Raw genomic sequence first — 19,928 nt, forward strand, 5'->3', positions numbered from 1 at the left:
CCAGGAGGTGGACGCGCCACTAAGGACCTGTGAGCTCGTTCTATGGTGAACATGCTGGAAAGGTTGTCAGTCCCACAGATATCCCTCAGCATTGTCTCAATGTAGTCTTCCAGCCACCCAACATTTGTGGATTCCGGCAGACCCAAAATACGCACATTATTGCGCCGTGAGCGTGCTTTAATGTCCTCGTTCTTTGCCTGTATAACAGCAAACAGCTTTTCCATACCTGCGGCCTTGGCTGTCACCTGCTGTAAGCCGTCCTCCGCGTTTGTAATTAGCTGCTCGGCCTCACCGATCCTCGCTGCGTGCTAATCCAGCTTGGAAGAGAAGTGATACATGCGATCGTTAAGTGCCAGTATCTTCCCATCGATGGCCTGTAAACTGGTGTGGATGGCCGCCAACGATTTTTCCAGGGCATCCAGCTCTGAGTCAGAAGCAGCGGTTTGGGAGGATTTGCCACCCTTGCGATGTTCAAAGGTAAGCCTGGGCTTGTTTTTCTCCGGCTTGCCCATCTTGGCTGCAGCGCACAGAATCGCAGAAACCACAGCCACTCCAGCAGCGAGATCGAATGTAGGGGAGTCACCCACCAATTCAAATGCAGAGCGCTGACAATCGTGGTGTGCAATCTATGATGCGCCAACCACCATCAAGCCGCGTATCCAGGGCCCACCAGATAGTGCAAGCAGGAAGGCGAGAAACTAGGCCAGGATGCACCCAACCCGAAGGGCAGATCGGGCCAATGTGGCACCCAGCCCACCCGTCCCAAGCAAGGTGGCGTAGCAGGCTGCCCCAATGCCTCCAGATTCCCGCTCTGTCCGTTTAATTCTCCCCCAGTCACAGACCTGGCGATCAAATAGTGACGATGTGCACAGAAGGGATCTCAGCATGCCACGGCAGGGAGCCCCTCAGCCATCATGCAGATGTAGGCCTCCTGTGTGAGCGATGAGTGCAGCGAGCCACAGCCTCCCTGTACCGTTAAACTGTGCAGAGAAACCTCAGCCCCGACGTGCAGCCAGCCGTCAATCAGCCATGAGTTGCGACACAGCAGGCACCGCTGCCGGCCACGCTCCCATCGCGGCCTACCTTACGATGCGGCGCCAGGCCCTCGCGTGGTTAGAGGCGCCTTGCACCCCGCGGCTCCAGCTCACGACCATCCAGCAGCTCACCAGCACACACCTACCGGAGCGGAGCTCCTCCGCGATCCGGCGCCGCACAGCTCCGTTCGACGGCAGCAGGCACCCCAGGGAGGCAAATAAGGCACAGCAGGTGAGGTGACCATCGTAGAGGACGGCGCCCGCTCACAGCAGTCTGGCCACCATTTTGGCCACGGGCTGGGCGATCGGCTTCCTCCTTACGAGCCCCACAGACGAGACCTGTGCCGACCGACTCACCACCGGCGAGCCCCCAGCAGCAGCGATACCTGCCGCCTCAAAGGTAACGGTGGATGGCTCAGGGAGAGCAGGATAATGCCAGGATAATTACGGCGGCCGGCACAGCTACACTACTGTGCGGCCATCTTGCCGTGCGCCAAGCCACGCTCCCTGAATTGCACCAAACATGTGCACGCTGCCACCCATATCAAGGGACATATCCTGGACCAAGTCTGGACCGCCAACCTGGAAATAACACAACCTCTAATCTCCCCATGCACATGGTCAGATCACTCCCTTATCACATTCACTATAGCCTGTACCCCCATCACTAAACCTTCTCTGAAGGGCAACCACCTGACTAGAAACTGGAATCAGGCCAATATTAGTGACTTTTGTACATTACTAAAAGCCACATCACCCACCGAACAAGATTCCCTCTGCAATCAGGTAACTAGCATCAAGCAATGGCTTGAATCAGCCAGCAACAGTGTCGCCCCCTTTAAGAGAACCAAACTCAAACGCCCTCATGATGCCCAACGCTGGTTCTCTGACGACCTGAAAATTAAAAAAACTAGCACTCAGGCAAGCCGAGCGCAGTTGGAGATGAGATTATGCCCCAGATATAAAAGTAACCTATGTATCCCTGTTAAAAGACTATAAAAACTCTATCCTCCAGACCAACGCAACCTACTTCTCTTCGAAAATCATGAATTCAGCCACTAAGACCAAGGACATCTTCTCTATCATCAACGAGCTTTCACAACCCGATAGAGTGATAGCAAAACCTGTCCCCTCACAATCACTATGTGATTCCCTGAACTCATACTTCATTGAGAAAATTGCCACCATTAAAAGAAGCATCCCTACTTCCACACTCTCAACTGCCCCCTCCATCACATGCAAAAATCCCCATGTGTTGGATCATATCCCCCTGATCTCCAGGGAAGGGTTTTTCGCCCTACTAAAAAAAGTCGGATCAGGCTCTCCTACCGACTGCTGCCCCCCTCATATCTTACAAGAGGCTTTCCTTACTTGCCCTGACCCGCCCCTTTCGCTCCTCAACAACTCTCTTAAGCAAGGCACTGTTCCAGACACCTTTAAACATGCCAAAATTGTCCCAATCCTGAAGAAACCCAACACTGACCCCTTGATCCTGAGCAACTTTCACTCTATTTCTTTACTCCCCTACCTTAGTAAGATCTTAGAGGCCCACATAGCAAACTGTTTTAGCTCATTCATTGAGTAATCTCAGTTCCTCGACCCCTAGCAGGCAGGTGATACTATTGGATCTATCAGCCGCTTTTGACACGGTCGATCATGATCTCCTGAGCAATCGTGTCAGCAATGCTGGCATTCAGGGCCTGGCTCTGAGGTGGATCTCCTCCTTCCTACACAATCGATTCCAGGCAGTCCGTCTCGCCAACTTTTCAGCCGAGAAAGTTAGGCTGACCTGCGGGGTACCCCAGGGGTCCTCTCTCACCCCTTTTGTTCAATCTATACAGGCTACCTTTGATCAGGTCCTTACGAAAAAGTAGAGATGTAACTTTTAACTATGCTGACGATCTCCAGTTGGTGTTCGAAATTGACTCTTCCAACACCTCAGTTTCCAACTTTCAATCCACCATAAGCTCTATTAGCGAATAGATGTACATCAACCAGCTAAAACTCAACCCCAACAAAACTGAGCTGATCCAAACTGGAGGCACCTCCAACCCCTGGAATTCTACATTCTGGCCCCCTTCTCTAGGCAGTCCCCCTCACCCAGCAGAATCCGTAATAAGCCTAGGGGTCATAATCAGCAACGGTCTGTCAATGAAATCTCAGATTAGCGCTGTGGTATCTACCTGCTTCTTTCACCTATGGAGAATCCGGAAGATCTGTAGATTCCTGACCACCGAGGCCCTGACCTTAGTTCTTTTGGCCTTGGTCATCTCTCGTATTGACTACGCCAACTCGCTCTATGTCGGCATTCCGGCCTATCAGCTCCGCTGTGTGTAACTGGTTCAAAACCAAGCAGCCAGGCTCATTTTCCATCAACCCAGACACCAACACGTCTTCCCCCTGTTGAAGAGCCTCCACTGGCTTCCGGTGGCCAAACACGGTGCATTCAAACTGGGCTGTACCATCTTTAAAGCCCTGGCCGGTCACGGTCCAGCATTCATCTCGTCTAGGATCCATCGCTATGCCCCCTCTCGCGAACTTTGACCCTCCCATCTGAACCTGCTCACCATCCCCTCCTTTAAACGGAAAAAACACGGTGGCCTCAGTTTCTCTTTCGTGGACCCTCAGATCTGGAACTCTCTTGATTTTTAACTGAGGTCAGTAACCTCTTATGCCAAATTCAGAACTCTCCTTAAGACCTTTCTGTTCTCTCAGGCATCTGTGTAAAGCCTCTGACGTCAAACCATTGTCGCCTTCCCGCTCTCAGCGCCATGAAACCATTTGGTGTAAGTGCGCTCTACAAATAATTTTAACATAATATAACATAACAAACATGGATTCTTGATGAAGAGTACCTGAAAGCAGAGGGGACAGAGTCTGGGTCACTTGGGAGTGACCAGGGGCTCGGTAGACGAATGCCCACCGATGTCGATGACCTTGACTCTGCAGCTGTGGGGACCAGGGTTGCTGAGGACAACCAAGAGCCGGATATGAGCTGTCCCACAAAGGATGTCGAGTGCTGAAGGGTCGGTGTCTGGGGGGAGCACCAACAAGCCTTGGCAAAAGCAACCCACACAGGAAGTCAAGAAGTTGCAAGAGGAGGACCAGCAAGGTCCAGGCGACTCACCAAAAGCAAGAAAGTCAGGGCAAGCCCAGAGCAATCAGGGGAGCCAAAAGAAGATGTGAATGACCCTCCACAGGACCCACAGGCCGAAGACACTGGAGTTGCAGGAGGACCTCAAGGAGCTTTACAAAACAGCAGGCCACAGAGCACTCGGTACAATGTGGCTGAAGAATTTTGCAGGAGAAGTTGCCAGAGGTTGGGGCTACTTGGAGCCCAATGTACTTGTTACAGAATTGCCAACAAGCATTTGCACTTGCAAAAGTACACTGTTCACAGTGGTTTTAGTATTGCAGCCCCCACAAGGGATACTGGCCTCAAACTCAGTAAGAGGACAGCTCCAGTCTCGAGAGACGTAGAAACTCTCCTCCTGTGTTGTTGAACCCTTCGGAGTCCGTAGGAACTTGGGATCAGCAGACCAGTCAGCAGTGTTGCGGTGCCTGTGAATGCAGGAGAGTGACTCCTTCACTCCAAGGGAGATTAATTTGGTTGTCCTTGATGCTTCACAGGCCTTGGAAGTTTCCTGTATGATTCACGGGCACAGACGATGCAGCAGACTGGAAGGGAGACCAAGTCAGGCCCAAACAAAGTCCAGCGAAGTCCAGAGTGCCCAGACGGTAGAAATGCAGTGGTATCTGTTCTGAATCTTATCCCACGGCAAATCTAGGGACCTACACTCAGGTAAACTCTTAAATACCCTAGGGAAAGGGTTGGGATGATTCAGGGGACCCTCCCAGGGACGGGTCTGGACAGGGGGAAGTTTACTCCCATGTACTTTGTCCAGTTTCACACCAGAGCGGGAGCCAACGGCCCCCAGGACTGGTTTGAACTGGACTATGCACAGGGACAGCAAATGTACCCCTCATGCGGACTTTCTGGCACTGGCAAGCGCACCCAACCAGCCCTAATACACTAAATCCTGTTTGGGAGGTGGTCACACCTCCCTGTAACAGGATGCCTATTGTTCTACCTTCCTCTGCTCGAGCTTGGCTCAGCAGTAGGAGGGCAGAAATGTGTCTATGGTCAGCAGCAACCATTTTGTGCTGTCCGGGACTAGAAGGCTGGTAATTACGCGGTGCCCCTCTATATAATATATGGCTGCTTCACTGACAACCTGGGGGAATGGGCTCCGTAGGCTGAAAGGGTGTCCTGCTCATACAGGGGCACCCTCTTACTTAGTACCAAGCACCCTGCCCTCAGGAGTTTAAAGGCCTGCTATAGGGGTGACATAGGTTTTAAGTGCAGTGATCCTTAGATATAGTAAACCTATATCTTTAGTAAGTGGTGCAAGCACCAACTTACACAGGCTGCAATGGCAGGCCTGTAGGTCCATTTTGAATGGTCCCTCCTGGGTGGCAGAATACATGCTTCAGCCCGTGGGCGACCTCTGGGGTACCCATGCCCTGGGTACATGGGCACCATAATCTAGGGACTGACAAGGTACCCCTGTATCCAATCTGGGATGTGCCTAAGTACTGAACACAACACTTTAGGGAGAAAGCAAATAGACTGGGTTCCTGATTAGCAGGATCCCGGTCAGACTAGTCAAGAACCAGCTTAGTACCAGACAAAAAGTGGGGGTAACCATGCAGAAGGATCCTACCTTCCTACAGAGACCTATTGAACTGTCACCTAAAATAGCTCTGCCACGTCTCCTGGAGAATGTTGGGGATGCCAGGGGGGATTGTACAATCATGGGCCTGTCAACAATGGCCACCAAATGAGGCAGTACATGCAAATTAAAATCCCAGAGCCCACCAACGCTATCCGAATGGAGGTCCGGAATAGATTGGTGTGCAAAACAGGAAGAACCTATGTAGATAGCCTGAAGCTGTGTCCACCAATACCACAAGATATGGGGCAGATGGTGGCAATACTTTGGCCTGAAGCACCTTCCTGAAGGCACAACCTCCAATGCCGAACGCCCACCACAAGACACTTGAGGAATAGGGTATAGGGGTGTGCGATGTGATTTCATTGGGATTTTCCTTTGTTAATGTACTTGTGTACTGAAAAAACAAAACAATGATAAAAATGTATATCATGTAATATAATTTTATATACTGTTATTTTACAGCAATATTTCCTTCATTTCTAAATAAATCATGACTTAATATAAATATATCACATTAAATAAAAATATATTTCTTACATTTATATTCTGAAATAAATTCCCACCTAAAGTAAAGCAATCACTTTGTTTTATTATGCATTAATAATTATTAAACATGATGCATAGAATTAAGTACAATTAATTTAATTTTAATAAATGTACATTCAAAATGTATAATTAAATAACTGTTGAATTTATAGATTTTGCTGACATTAAATTATACTTATTTACATTTTTAACTATTTTAAATAATTTAATTTAATTTAATTAAACAATAGTTCCTAGTGGGGCTTATTTTAAGTCTCTACCTCCAATATATTCCATGGAAGGGCGTCGCAATACCAATGTGTGGCCAAGTGTGGTCCTGTAGTTACTTCAGCTGGAATAATTTACAACAGTTTTAGTCCCTTTTTGCCAGAAGTAACTTTAAAAGTGTAGTTTGTGAATAGCAATGGCTTTACTCTTTTGTGGAAGGGTGCTTGTCCCTCTCAAACTCTCCCTAAACCTATCCTAACTCCTCCCTAAACGCCTTCCACTTAGTTGTAAGAAAGCCCCTTTTTCCAGCCACTCCCTTCCATTCCTTTCACATTTACTACTACGGGGTCGATTAAAATGCTGTCCGGAAAAGCGCCGAACCTATGCTTCCGACGGAATTGGACACCTTTCCGGATGACCAATTACGATGCAAGGAAACCGTTCTGGCTGTCTGAATCATTTCAGAATAACATTTGGACAGCCGGAGTCGTTTGGAGCCGATTCGTACTACTCTAAGGACATGGTTTCAGAACGAGAGATTGCGATGACCGAATCGGACAGCCGTTCCCATTCGATCAGTCCCACAATAAATGAATGGCGAAATCGGACTACGGGGGGCCCCCCTTCACCTGTAGGCCTCCGGGTGGGGCCCATGAGGGTTCTCAAGGGAAAGGGACCCCTCTTACAAACCTTGCACAGTGTGGCAGGCACCATGGGGTGCCCATCACAGGGGTCATGGTTTTCCCCAACCACCCCTTTTTACAATGAGAGCCTGTGTTTTTGTTTGCAACAAAGGATCTCATTGAAGTCAATGCGAGACCGACCGAACGATGTTGGGAAGCATCGTAATCGGTCGGTCGGACTCGCAGAACACGAGTCGGTCGGAAACGATTCTGAAACCGATTCGGTCGGAATAGTTTCCAAACGACATCGCAATCGACCCCTAAGTAGTAAACTTACATGTCTGAGGATCTTCCCATAGAAAAGATAGACAAAGGGAAGGTAGAAATGTACGCTGTTGGGTGTGTGAATAGCATTTTGCAGTATGTACTAAAAATGCAGTTTGTTAATAGGCTCTCAAGCGCCATGTGGCTCTCAAGCATGGTTTGACAGTTCTACATTAAGGAAACAGGAGATGCCTGAACAATTCCAGCCAGCGGGCCCAGATATAACATTATTCATGTGTTTTTAAAAACTGTCACTTCAGCAAGTTTATGTGTCAGAAGGGATACACTCTGGAGCGGCCCCCTCAGGAACAGATGATCTTACCCCAGATCCCACCAACCAAGACCAGTGACAACCAAGAATCTGGTGCCTCTGAACTTAATCTGGGGGGAAAGGGGAAGTAGGAGACAAAACAAGAGAGACACGCCTCTGGACACTGGCTCCTACTTCAGAAATGTAATTGGAAACTCTAAGATAAAACACAATAATTATCCTCCCTAAGACTGTGAGTTACCTTCTACACTCTTTCTACTCTCACTTAATTAGAATGACTCTTACCAGTGCCTTAGTAGAAGATAGCTACTCTCCGAGCTGTTTTGCCTATTTATGCTTAATGTAAAATCTAATTCATTGAAAGAACCCAGCTGGTACTTGTACATCAGTTAATTGCAATATTGTGTATAACTTTGCCGCCTATAAGTTCTCATTAGAGCGATTTTACAGTCTTGAAGTAGTCAGTCTTTTGTACTCTTCCTCAGAAATCTAGTAAGAAATATGTTTCTTCTACTATGTTTCAAAACAATATATTCTTTAGATTTTGAATTCTGCAATGGTATTAAAATTTCGATTTTTTCTTAACATGTAATTTGCTCGTAGTCTCTGAACAATGTCTTTGGTATCCTGTCTTCAAAGAAATACAGCTGACTTTCCTAGTATCACTCTAAGACTCTGGGCACCTCTGGTCACAGCGAGTTAGATATATCACTCGTGAACTCTGGGGCCTCTAGGTCACTGCGAGTGAGTTATTTGAAAACAACTGGATACGCTTACTTGAGTATTTTGAGCTCTTCTCTTCACAGAAGAAACTCCAGGAATACTTGGTCCTTCTGCTCCTCAATGCCGGAGGGAGCCAGTGCTGCTTCCACAACCAAATTCCAATTTGTCAAAAGCTAGGGAGAAAAGAGTTATTGTTCAATCTTGCCCAAAAACTCAATATGTGAATATCTCAATTACTCCCCTGTAGGAAAAAGCAGCACCAACAAGACTCTAGGGTTTTCTGTGAGGAAATCGGAGTTTTGACAGTGAGCGCGAACAACAAGGCTCCTGTCAGACGTTTTTCACAGTTGAAGTGCACAGCGCGCTAGTCGCGCATGCGCATTACCGTCACACTTCGAATCGGCAAGAAACAACTAGACCGCGCACCACTACAGGAAGTGGAAGCGGTTTGGTGTCCCTCCATCATGGCGGAACGCTGCAGTTCAAGTAATACCAGTCGAAGGGAGGATCTCCCGCACAGAGTTCGTCTTTTCCAAAGCGGGCCTTTACATTTAGGTAAGTAGATGAGGCCAGAGCGTTTTCTTTTAAGTTTCCACCTGAGCCTTGATAGGGGTTCCTGACAGTACCCCCCACCAAAAGCATCCCCGGAGCCTGGGTTTTGTGGGATTAGCCTTGTGAAATTCTTGAATTAGTCTTGGAGCATGAATGTTAGTATAAGGCTTCCAAGATCTCTCCTCAGGACCAAAGTTCTTCCAATCAGATAATACAATTTGCCTTTTTTATATGTAGAATCTAAAACCTTATGTACTTCAAACTCTTCTTCTGAATCTACCAGAATAGGTTTGGGTTTTGGACGAACTCTTAAGTTAGGTGGACTTTTCTTAATCAAAGAAACATGGAAAGTGGGATGCACCTTAAGATAGGAAGGTAAGTGCATCTTGACTGTCACTGGATTTAACATCTTTTCTACCTGAAATGGGCCAATAAATTGAGGTTGGAATTTTCGATTTGCTTTTAACTTCAGATTTTTTGTGGATAGCCAAATCTTATCTTCTGCGTTGAAAATCGGTTCTACTCTTCTTTTTTTATCTGCATGTCTCTTATAGGATTCCTTTGCCTTAGCCAAATATTCTTTAACTCGTGTAAAAGAGCTCTGCATTTCTGATACAAACTCTTCAACTGCTGGGACAGGACTTTCTCCCTTCTCTAAAATCAAAATTGGATGCCTTCCATAGTTTCCATAGAAAGGAGAGTTCCCAGTAGAAGAATGGGTTGCATTATTATAAGCAAACTCTGCAGCACAGACTAACTCTGACCACTCCATCCTTTGATCCAAAAGATAAAGTCGGAGAAATTGCTCAAGCTCTTGATTTACCCTCTCTGTCTGACCATCAGTTTCTGGATGATAGCTAGTGGAAAAACGAGTGTCAATTCCTAATTTTTGTGTAAAAGCCCTCCAAAAATGTGAAACAAATTGTGTGCCTCGGTCAGAAACTAGAATTTTGGGAACTCCATGTAATCTCATTACCTGTTGTGAAAAAAGCTGAGCCAATTGCGGAGCACTTGGAGTCTTTTTTAATGGAACAAAATGTGACATCTTTGAAAAAACATACACAAAAACCAAAATAGTAGTAAACCCTTGACTTGGGGGCAGATCTACTATCAAATCCATAGACACTGTGTGCCAAGGATGAGGTGGAGTTGATAGTGGCATTAATTTCCCCTGTGGGGATCTCCGAGCAGTTTTTCCTCTTAAACATCGCTCACAAGTGGTCACAAATTGTCGTATCTGCGGTTTCATATCTGGCCACCAAAAATGTATTTCTACCAATTCCATGGTTTTATGGATCCCTTTGTGTCCTGCAAGTAAATTGTCATGACAAGATTCCAACGCCTTTTCTTGAAGCTCTTTTGTAGGAAGGAATTAATGCTTGTCCTGAAAAGGAAGGCCATTCCTGATTTCTCTGCCCTCGGCTTCCTGAGACCACTCACTCATTTCCTGGACTGTCATGGCTTTTTGGATCTTATCTACAATTTCTGAAGTATTGGTGACTAAAATAATTTTTTCTTCCGAAATGATGTTCTGCAGCTCTCTATTAGATTCCAAAGAATTAGAATCTATTCGAGAAAGAGCGTCTGCTTTAGCGTTACTCTTCCCTGGCCTGAAAGTAATCACAAAATCAAAATCAGCAATAAAAAAGACCATCTTAACTGCCTGGCTGTTAAGGTGCGAGCTGATTTGAGAAATTGCAAGTTCCGATGGTCGGTAAACACAGTGACCTTGTGTTTTGCACCCAACAAATAATGTCACCATTCAACAAATGCACATTTTACTGCCAGTAATTCTTTGTCTGCAATGGAATAATTGCATTCTGGAGGGTTCAATTTTCTTAAGTAATAAGCCACTGGATGTAACTGGCCGGTAGTTGGATGCCGCTGAGATAAAATTCCCCCTATGGCTACATCAGAGGCGTCAGCTTCAACATAAAACGGATCTTCAGTTCTTGGGTGTAGCAAAATAGGAGCTTGAGTGAAAGATTTTTTTTTAAATTGGAAGGCTTCTTCAGCTTCTGCTCCCCACACAAATGTAACTCCTTTTTTTAACAGTCGAGTTATTGGAGCCACCTTCTGGGAGAAATCCGAAATAAATCTACGGTAGAAATTGGGAAATCCCAGAAAGCTTTGAACCTCCTTCACAGATCTTGGAGAAGGCCATTCTTGCACTGCCTTGACCTTGGTTGAGTCTATACTCACTCCTTCTGGTGATAATACGAACCCTAAGAATTCCACACGGTTTACAGGAAAAGCACATTTCTCAAACTTCACATAAAGATGGTTTTCCAACAACTTGGTTAAAATTGCTCTCACATGCTGTGTGTGCTCCTCCACATTGTTTGAAAAAATTAAAATGTCGTCGATGTAAACGACAGCGACTCTGTCCAAACATTTTCCCAACACATCGTTCACGAAATGCTGAAAGGCAGCGGAAGCGTTGCACAAACGATATGGCATTACCTGATACTCAAATAATCCATATCTTGTGCGAAACGCCGTTTTCCATTCATCTCCAGGAGCTACCCTGATTAAATGATACGCTCCTCGCAGGTCCAGCTTAGTATAAACCTTGGCATCTTTTACTTGATCCAATAGCACTAAAATCAAGGGGAGGGGGTATCGATTCTTGATTGTCACCTGGTTCAAAGCCCTGTAGTCAATGCATGCGCGAAGATCTCCATCTTTCTTCGGAAGAAAAAAAAAGAGGAGAGGAAACTGGGGCCTGTGAGGGGCGTATGAATCCATTGGCTAAATGTTGATCCAAGTAATCCTTCAAAAATCGATTCTCAGTTTCGGTGAGTGCATAAATTCGACTACATGGCAAAACCGCTCCTGGCTCAATCTCAATCTTGCTGTCGTAAGGACGATGTGGTGGCAACCTCTCCGCTTCCTTCTTATCAAAAACTGCAGATAGATCTTGATATTCCACAGGAATTTCTTTAGTTTCCAACATACAAATCGTGGCAGGGCGATGAGAAACCAAATTTCGGACTGGAGTATCCTCCATGACTCGTTTTTGTTCACAAAAGCAATTCTCCTTGCAAAAGGAAGAATCCATTACAATTGTTCTCTTACTCCAATCAATACATGGATTGTGTTCCGTCAACCATGGGAGGCCAAGAATTAACTGAAATTGTGGTGCATCTATTAAATTGAAGGTTATAAGTTCAGAATGACCCTCTAACCCAGTTAACTGAACTAATTCCGTTTCATGAGTAATCGGGCCAGACGATAGATTGGTGCCATCAACTGCCCGAACAACCTCCAAAAATTGTTTTTCCACAAATCGCATTCCACTCTGACGAGCATATTTTATATTGCAGAAGTTCCCAGTGGCCCCAGAATCAATCATAACTGAGACCTCTTTGATTTATTTGTCTCGAAATTTCACTGTAAAAACAGCAATTAAATGAGGGGCAGCAGACTGTAAGGTGTTCATAATGTGTTGTTGACCTGGAGCTGACTTTTTTGACGCTTCCACCCGTGCAACTCCTTCTACGGGCGAAGCCGATCTTTTACCTGTTGTGAAGTCTTGGGCTTCTTCGGACATTCCTTGAAAAATGTCCAGACAAGCCACAATATAGACATAGCTGAGAATTTCTTCGTCTCTCCTTCTTTTCTTTAGTTAAGGGTCCTCTGACTGATCCTATTTGCATAGGTTCTTCTGTAGACCCTCCTTCCGAACTCTTATGGCCTTCGGTTTTTACTCGATCAAACCGCGGAGGTGGAGGGCGAAATTCTCTTTTTCTCTCATGTCGACGTTCACTTAATCGAAGATCAAGTTGCAAAACTAAATCAATAAGTTCCGAAACTTCCGTAGGTCTTTGAAGAATTTGTGCCAGGGCATCCTTAAGCTCATCACGCAGTCCTCTGTAAAATATGACCGCTCTTTTTTCCTCAGGCCAATTTGTTTCCACAATTAATTTGTTGAAATTTGCTAGATACCCCACTAAATCTCGATTTCCTTGCTTGAGATCTAGCAATTCATTATCAGTTGCCTGAGAGGCAGAACGCCGATCAAATATCCCTGCAAACTCTACTTTGAAGTTTTCATAATTGAACAGAATTGGATCATTTTTGGTGACCAGAGACATTGACCATGCTGCAGCATCACCGGTCAGATACGACAAAATGAAAGCCACTTTTGCTTGATCTTTCGCAAAGATCATTGGGCGACACAAAAAGTGCAAAGAACACTGCGTTAAAAAAAATCTGGGCCTTCAGAAGATCTCCACCATACCTCTCAGGAGAAGCTAACGGAATGATGGGTGAGATGACATGAATAACCTGAGTGGAAATGTCAGAAGGGGAGGGGTGAAACTCCTCTAAAAACAGACCCTGCCGCAACCAAATCATCAAGTCTCTGCCAGGTTTGAATGGACTCCTGGCTAGATCTTCTAACCTCCTCCCTCAATGCCTTATTTTCTTTTAGAGTATTCTTTAATTGTTCCTGCATGCTATTTAGGACACTGGTTAGGGCTTTAAAATCCAATCCTTCCGCCATACTATCCAGGAGGGGGCCTGAAATCCTCAATTAAGAGGAAGGCTCTTCAATCTGTCAGAAAGGATACACTCTTGAGCGGCTCCCTCAGGAACAGATGATCTTACCCCAGATCCCACCAACCAAGACCAGTGACAACCAAGAATCTGGTGCCTCTGAACTTAATCTGGGGGGAAAGGGGAAGTGGAAGACAAAACAAGAAAGACACACGCCTCTGGACACTGGCTCCTACTTCAGAAATTCAATTGGAAACTCTGTAAGCTACTCTCCGAGCTGTTTTGCCTATTTATGCTTAATGTAAAATCTAAATCATTGGAAGAACCCAGCTGGTACTTGTACATCAGTTAATTGCGATATTGTGTATAGCTCTGCCAGCTATAAGTTCTCCTTAGAGCGATTTTACAGTCTTGAAGTAGTCAGTCTTTTGTACTCTTCCTCAGAAATCTAGTAAGAAATATGTTTCTTCTACTATGTTTCAAAACAATATATTCTTTAGATTTTGAATTCTGCAATGGTATTAAAAGTTCGATTTTTTCTTAACATGTAATTTGCTCGTAGTCTCTGAACAATATCTTTGGTATCCTGTCTTCAAAGAAATACAGCTGACCTTCCTAGTATCACTCTAAGTCTCTGGGCACCTCTGGTCACAGCGAGTTAGAAATATCACTCGAGAACTCCGGGGGCCTCTAGGTCACTGCGAGTGAGTTATTTGAAAGCAACTGGATATGCTTACTTGAGTATTTTGAGCTCGGAGAGAGTCCGTGCTGCTTCCACGACCAAATTCCAATGTGTCAAAAGCTAGGGAGAAAAAAGTTATTGTTCAATCTTGCCCAAAAACTCAATATGTGAATATCTCAATTACTTCCCTGTAGGAAAAAGCAGCACCAACAAGACTCTACGGTTTTCTGTGAGGAAATTGGAGTTTTGACAGCGAGCACGAACAACAAGGCTCCTGTCAGACGGTTTTCACAGTTGAAGTGCGCCGTGTGCTAGTCGCGCATGCGCATTACCGTCACACTTCGAATCGGCAAGAAACAACTAGACCGCGCACCACTACAGGAAGTGGAAGCGGTCTGGTGTCCCTCCATCATGGAGGAACGCTGCAGTTCAAGTAATACCAGTAAAAGGGAGGATCTCCAGCACGGAGTTCGTCTTTTCCAAAGCGGGCCTTTATATTTAGGTAAGTAGATGGAGGCCAGAGCGTTTTCTTTTAAGTTTCCACCTGAGCCTTGATAGGGGTTCCTGACAGTATGTCAAAGGTGAGATGCTGATGCAACAAAGAATTACAACCCACTGTTGATACAGCTGTCCTTAAAAGACATTAAGGACCAGATTCATAAAGTTTTTTTTCATTCAATAGTTTTGACCTCCGTTGTAGTGCCCTGTTGTACTCTGAGCTCACTTCTGTAATTCAGGAATATGCTAGGACTACACAACTCACAGTAAAGCTTTTTGTAATTCATGCCACAAATCATTAAAATTAAGATCAAGGAACTCTTGCTAGCTGATTTTACAAGTGTAGTGGGGCCATTTAATTTCACTATTTAAACATCCTGCACATTACCTTAAACATGACCCTAGATTCAATGGGAAGCTAAAGGCGAATTCTTAACAGTGTTGTGCTGAGAGAACCTTGTTCAGGATTAAATAACCTTTATCAGTGTGCACTTCAGAGGCCTGTTATCAGTCACTTGGGGCATTTTCATAATCTATAAAGAAATCATTCAGAGCCTTAACAACATCTGAAGTAAAAAGGTTGTCTTTTTTCAACAATTTTAATTTAAAAGGAAAATATCTATTAGCTTCTATCTGCATAGCATAGACCTTGCAAGGTGGCATAAGAACAGGTAGGGCCCTAGGCAACACAGTGAACGACAATTCCCTCCAAGATAGGGACACATATTGTGTATTAAAACCCTTAAATGAAAATATATACTATGTAAACAAAGGTTTTATTCTAACTGACTAAGGGTCTTATTTAGATTTTGGTGCACAGTTTACTCCTTCACAATGGTGATGGATATTCTGCCTGCCGAAATATAAATCCCATAATATCCTATAGGACTTATATTTCAGCAGACAGAATATCTGTCACCATTGTGATGGAGTAACCCGTCCGCCAAAATATAAATCAGGCCCTAAGTATGGTAAGTATGTTCCAATGCACATTTATAATCTGTTAATAATTACAAATGTAATTTCAGATGACCAAGATAGCTCTGGCTTGAACAGAGGTGGCTGGTGAGCTTTAAAAAACTTTTTTGAATTTGTTGGAGTGTGTGAGTGACGCAGCAGATGTTGAGTTTCTCCACTGCATTTCTTGGGAGCAGATTTCACAGAGAAAATATTTAATAACAAAAGGAATCAGAGGTAGTGGTGTCAGGTAAACTCCGCTCCGCCTGCGGAGTTTGATGAGTTTTTACCACTCGGCGCTCTGCTTGGAGCGTGGAGTTCGGCAAAAACTCTGCCTACCGCCGCATGGCAGAGTGTTTTCGCACATGTTAAGTTGGCAAGTGCAAGCAGGAAAAAACAAGCGCTAGACCGCCTCCCAGCGAGATTTATCAATGCGGGCGGTCGCAGCTGGTTGCTATGACTCGCGAAGAGAAAGTTGGAGCTCGAGTAAAAAATTTGGCAGAAAGAAGCAGCAAACTCTCATGCGCCATTTGGTGTAGTTTGAGCTGATTTTACAGTGCGGGACAAGCTACCGGCACTAAAAAACAGCGCGAGCAGTGCGTTGGACTGGAATTCTGCCCCTCGTGGAGCTCTGCGGAATCTCACCATGCTTTTAGGTAACTCACGGAGTAAAACTCAGTGAGGTCCGCTCACTCCTAATCAGATGCTCCATTTAAGAGTACAATTTTACTGCTGAGTAATCATGAAAAAAAAACATATTAAGGGGCGTTTATGTATAGAAATATGCCATATTTTAATAGTGCCATCTATGTGAGTAATAGTGTATCAGAACCCCCTTTAAAGTGCCACAGAGCACACAGGGACCGCTATGTCCAACCATGGAGTTGAGACCTTTTATTGCTGATTTCCTGGGGCCCAACTATCAATGGGTCCTGAGCAACTGGGCCAAGTACCCCTTCAGCACATGATTCTTAGTAGTAACGTGGGTTGAGCAGTCCAAGGCTTCTCTGGAGGATGGTAGAGGCAATGGGGGAACACAGGCTCACAATTCAAAATACATTCAGTAGCAACAATAAATGAATGTCCAGTCAAACACTAGCCTTTATGAAAAAGGAGTGTGTATATTTGAACACAAAGCGTAAAACATCATATATAAGCAATACACACAGTCCCCTGAGGTCAGAGCTGTAGTGTTCAATCAGGAGGTCCCTGTGTCCAACTTCCCTCTCACTAGTGGTAGGGGTTACACCCCATTCACTAAAGGTGACATGCAGGTTAGGCCCAACTAGTAGTCTGAGTCTCAGGAGTTCCACTCCAATTCTTTAAAAAGTCAAATGTGGTTCAGCACCCAAAGCACTGTGTGGCAGAACAAGTTCACCAGGGCCTGCCGGCCTAATGATTAGCCTTACCCACTCCTTCAAGTGTTACATGACCAGGGTTTCTGGAAGCATTTCACTTGCAGACATCACAGAGGGCTGCAGTGACTGCTGTTGATGCATCTCCTCTTGACAACGGTTTGAGCCATGCCACAGTCCTTGTCCTTGCCTGTGGCCCCCTCTGGCATATGGCTTCCTACCATGCAAGGTCAATGATCCAATTGGCATAGCAGTAATTTCCTCTTCATGACGACCCCCTATGGCATACGGTTTTTCGACTTATGGGCTATGTCTTGATAGGTATGGCAGTTTTGTAATCTTCCTGGCAGCCCCCGCTGGCATATGGGTTGCCAGTTTCTCTCTACACATGGGCGACAGCCCGACTGATGAAACCACAGCTAACTTCATGGCAGCCCCCTAGGGCATTCAGGGTCACCAAATTAAATCTGGTCACAGGCAATGGCCCAATCAGGGCAGCAGCTGTCTCCTCACACCTCGCTACCAGTATCCACTCACCAGGATTCCCCACTAGACCTTGCTCCCTCCAGTGCTCTTCTCTTCCTCCGAGGGCACAATGGTGTTGGCAAGCAGAAATGCACTGGTGCTCCAGGCTCCCGGGGCAGGTGATCTTGGATTTCTCTGGGTGAGACTGGCAAGCCTTATCCCCCAACCCTGGTACAGGCAAAAGTCTTACAGAGCTTCTTCTCCCTCGAAAAACGTGACTGGCTGCTTGACATTTGTTGACAATTTTGGGGGCCTTAAGCAACCCTTCTTATAGTCCATTTCCAGACACTAAATGTGAGTTAGGTTTTTAATTTTTGAAGTTCGTGATGGGGGTCAGCCTACTTTGTCCTTCCTCCAGAAAGCAGTCTATCGCAGCAGGAGCAACTCCAAATCTGGAAGCCCCACAACACAGCCCATGGGAGTGACTAGAGGTTCACACCTGGATGTCAGCCACAGTGATATGTGCATCAAACTGTTATCCCAGGGTCTCAGCCCTCTCTTTATGATTCTCTTATCAGCCCCATATCCTTCCTCAAATGTGCCTAGGCCCCTTTACCTCTCCCCGAAGCAAAGAGTACCGTTTGAAGTGTACTGAAGAGCCTGGCTATCTTCCTTCATTGCAAGTGTCTCATCCAGCTCACAGGAATGCAGTAATCCACAAATCAGTCTGGGGGATTCCTCCACATCCACGTGCCTTGGGTCTCCCAAAATGGAACCCAGAGTCCTCCATGTATCCTCCATGTATTGCACCATTCACAGGCACACATACACGCAGCAACCATACGCTCTCTGCCCAGCACTATATACTAACTTGATGTAGAGAGAGAAGCATATTTACAAGCCCCTATCGCCATCACAACATCACTTTCAGTGACGTTGTGTTGGCGATAGAAGCTTTGCCTTATTTACCAGACAGCGTCAAGCCACTGAATGTGGCTTAATGCTGCCTTGTAATAAGGTCCCCTTTCACGCTACACTTAGCGTGAAAGGGGCGGGAAATGGGGTGTTGTGGTGGGCATTCCACCGCAACACCCATTGATTTTGACGCTGCCCCTATTTACAAGAGCAGCGCAAACAGGAGGCAGCGGCAAAATTAAGACCAGGGATAACCTGGTCTTAAACAGGCGAAAAGAGGAGAAATGCTTTATTTCTCCTCGTTTTTGCTGTTTCCATGTGTGCTGCCTTAGGCAGCACACATGGAAACAGCAAAACACCAATGATTGTTTATGTGCAGGAAGGTCTCCCTTACTGCACGTAAACAATCATTTAAAAAATAAGATGCAAATTTGCAACTTCTATGTGTGCTGCATTAAGCAGCACACATAGAAGTTACAAAACAGCATTTAAAGATTGTTTATGTACAGGAAGGAGGACATTCCTGCACATAAACAATTTTCCCCTCAACACAGGCACCCTTGCACTATGGTGCAAGGGTGCCTGCGTTGGCGCTAGGCAGCTTAATTTAGTGCCAGCGCAAGCGGAAGCGCAGGGATGCACCATATTATAGTAAATATGGTGCAGCCCTGCGTTTCTAAAGTGACGAAGTGTGTTGTTAGCCTTCTTGGCTTAATGACACACTTCGCCACTTTCTTCTAAATATGCCCCCAAGTGTGAGTTAAGCGCAGAGCAGTGGAAACTTTACATTAGTGAGCATGTAGGCATCCTTCCAATGACGCAGGTAAAAAAGGGCTGTTCACTCCTACTACACTGTATTCTGCTATCACCACTCATGTGCTGCTTAACTTCTGACAAAGGCAGTACCATTTCACTATGAGGGTAGTATTTTGGATGTTTATCCAGGTCCAACAAGACCGCAATCCATGAGACAGGCCCATGTCATGTCGCACACACATGAATCTTGTCTGCCTAGGAGTACAAAAACCATCACCAGGGATCCAGACATCGTTGCAGCTGGGGCATTCAGGGCAGGGGTCTAAGTCCGTCACCATGTGAGGGACTTTTCTGTCCCAGCGTAGTGCTATTAAAAACACAATGGCGCTAGCACAGCAATATTTTCCAAAGCATGGAACCCCCAAGTTGTACAATAACGTGAGCCATGAATTAGAAATCTCTCAACTTTGTGAAATGAAGGAGCTTTTGAAAATGATTAGCAGACTTCCCTTGCATATCATTTATGTTGAGCGTGTCAGAATCTTGGGTGGTAGTTATATATTATTTTATGTGTGATTTAAAAAATATGTATATAATTTGCAATATATTTTAATCAAATATTGTTTTCCATGTTAAAAAGTTATTTTGATTTGTATTTAACCCCTTCAGCGCGGCGCGGATTACCGTGCTGTGCTGAAGGGTTCGTGCGCGGGCGGGGCCATGACGGAGCGGTTCCGTCATCCGCACAGCGCAACCGATGCGCATGACGGAACCGCTCCGTCAT

The sequence above is a fragment of the Triturus cristatus genome, chromosome 3_2 (assembly GCF_964204655.1).
Source record: "Triturus cristatus chromosome 3_2, aTriCri1.1, whole genome shotgun sequence".
NCBI lineage: Eukaryota > Metazoa > Chordata > Amphibia > Caudata > Salamandridae > Triturus > Triturus cristatus.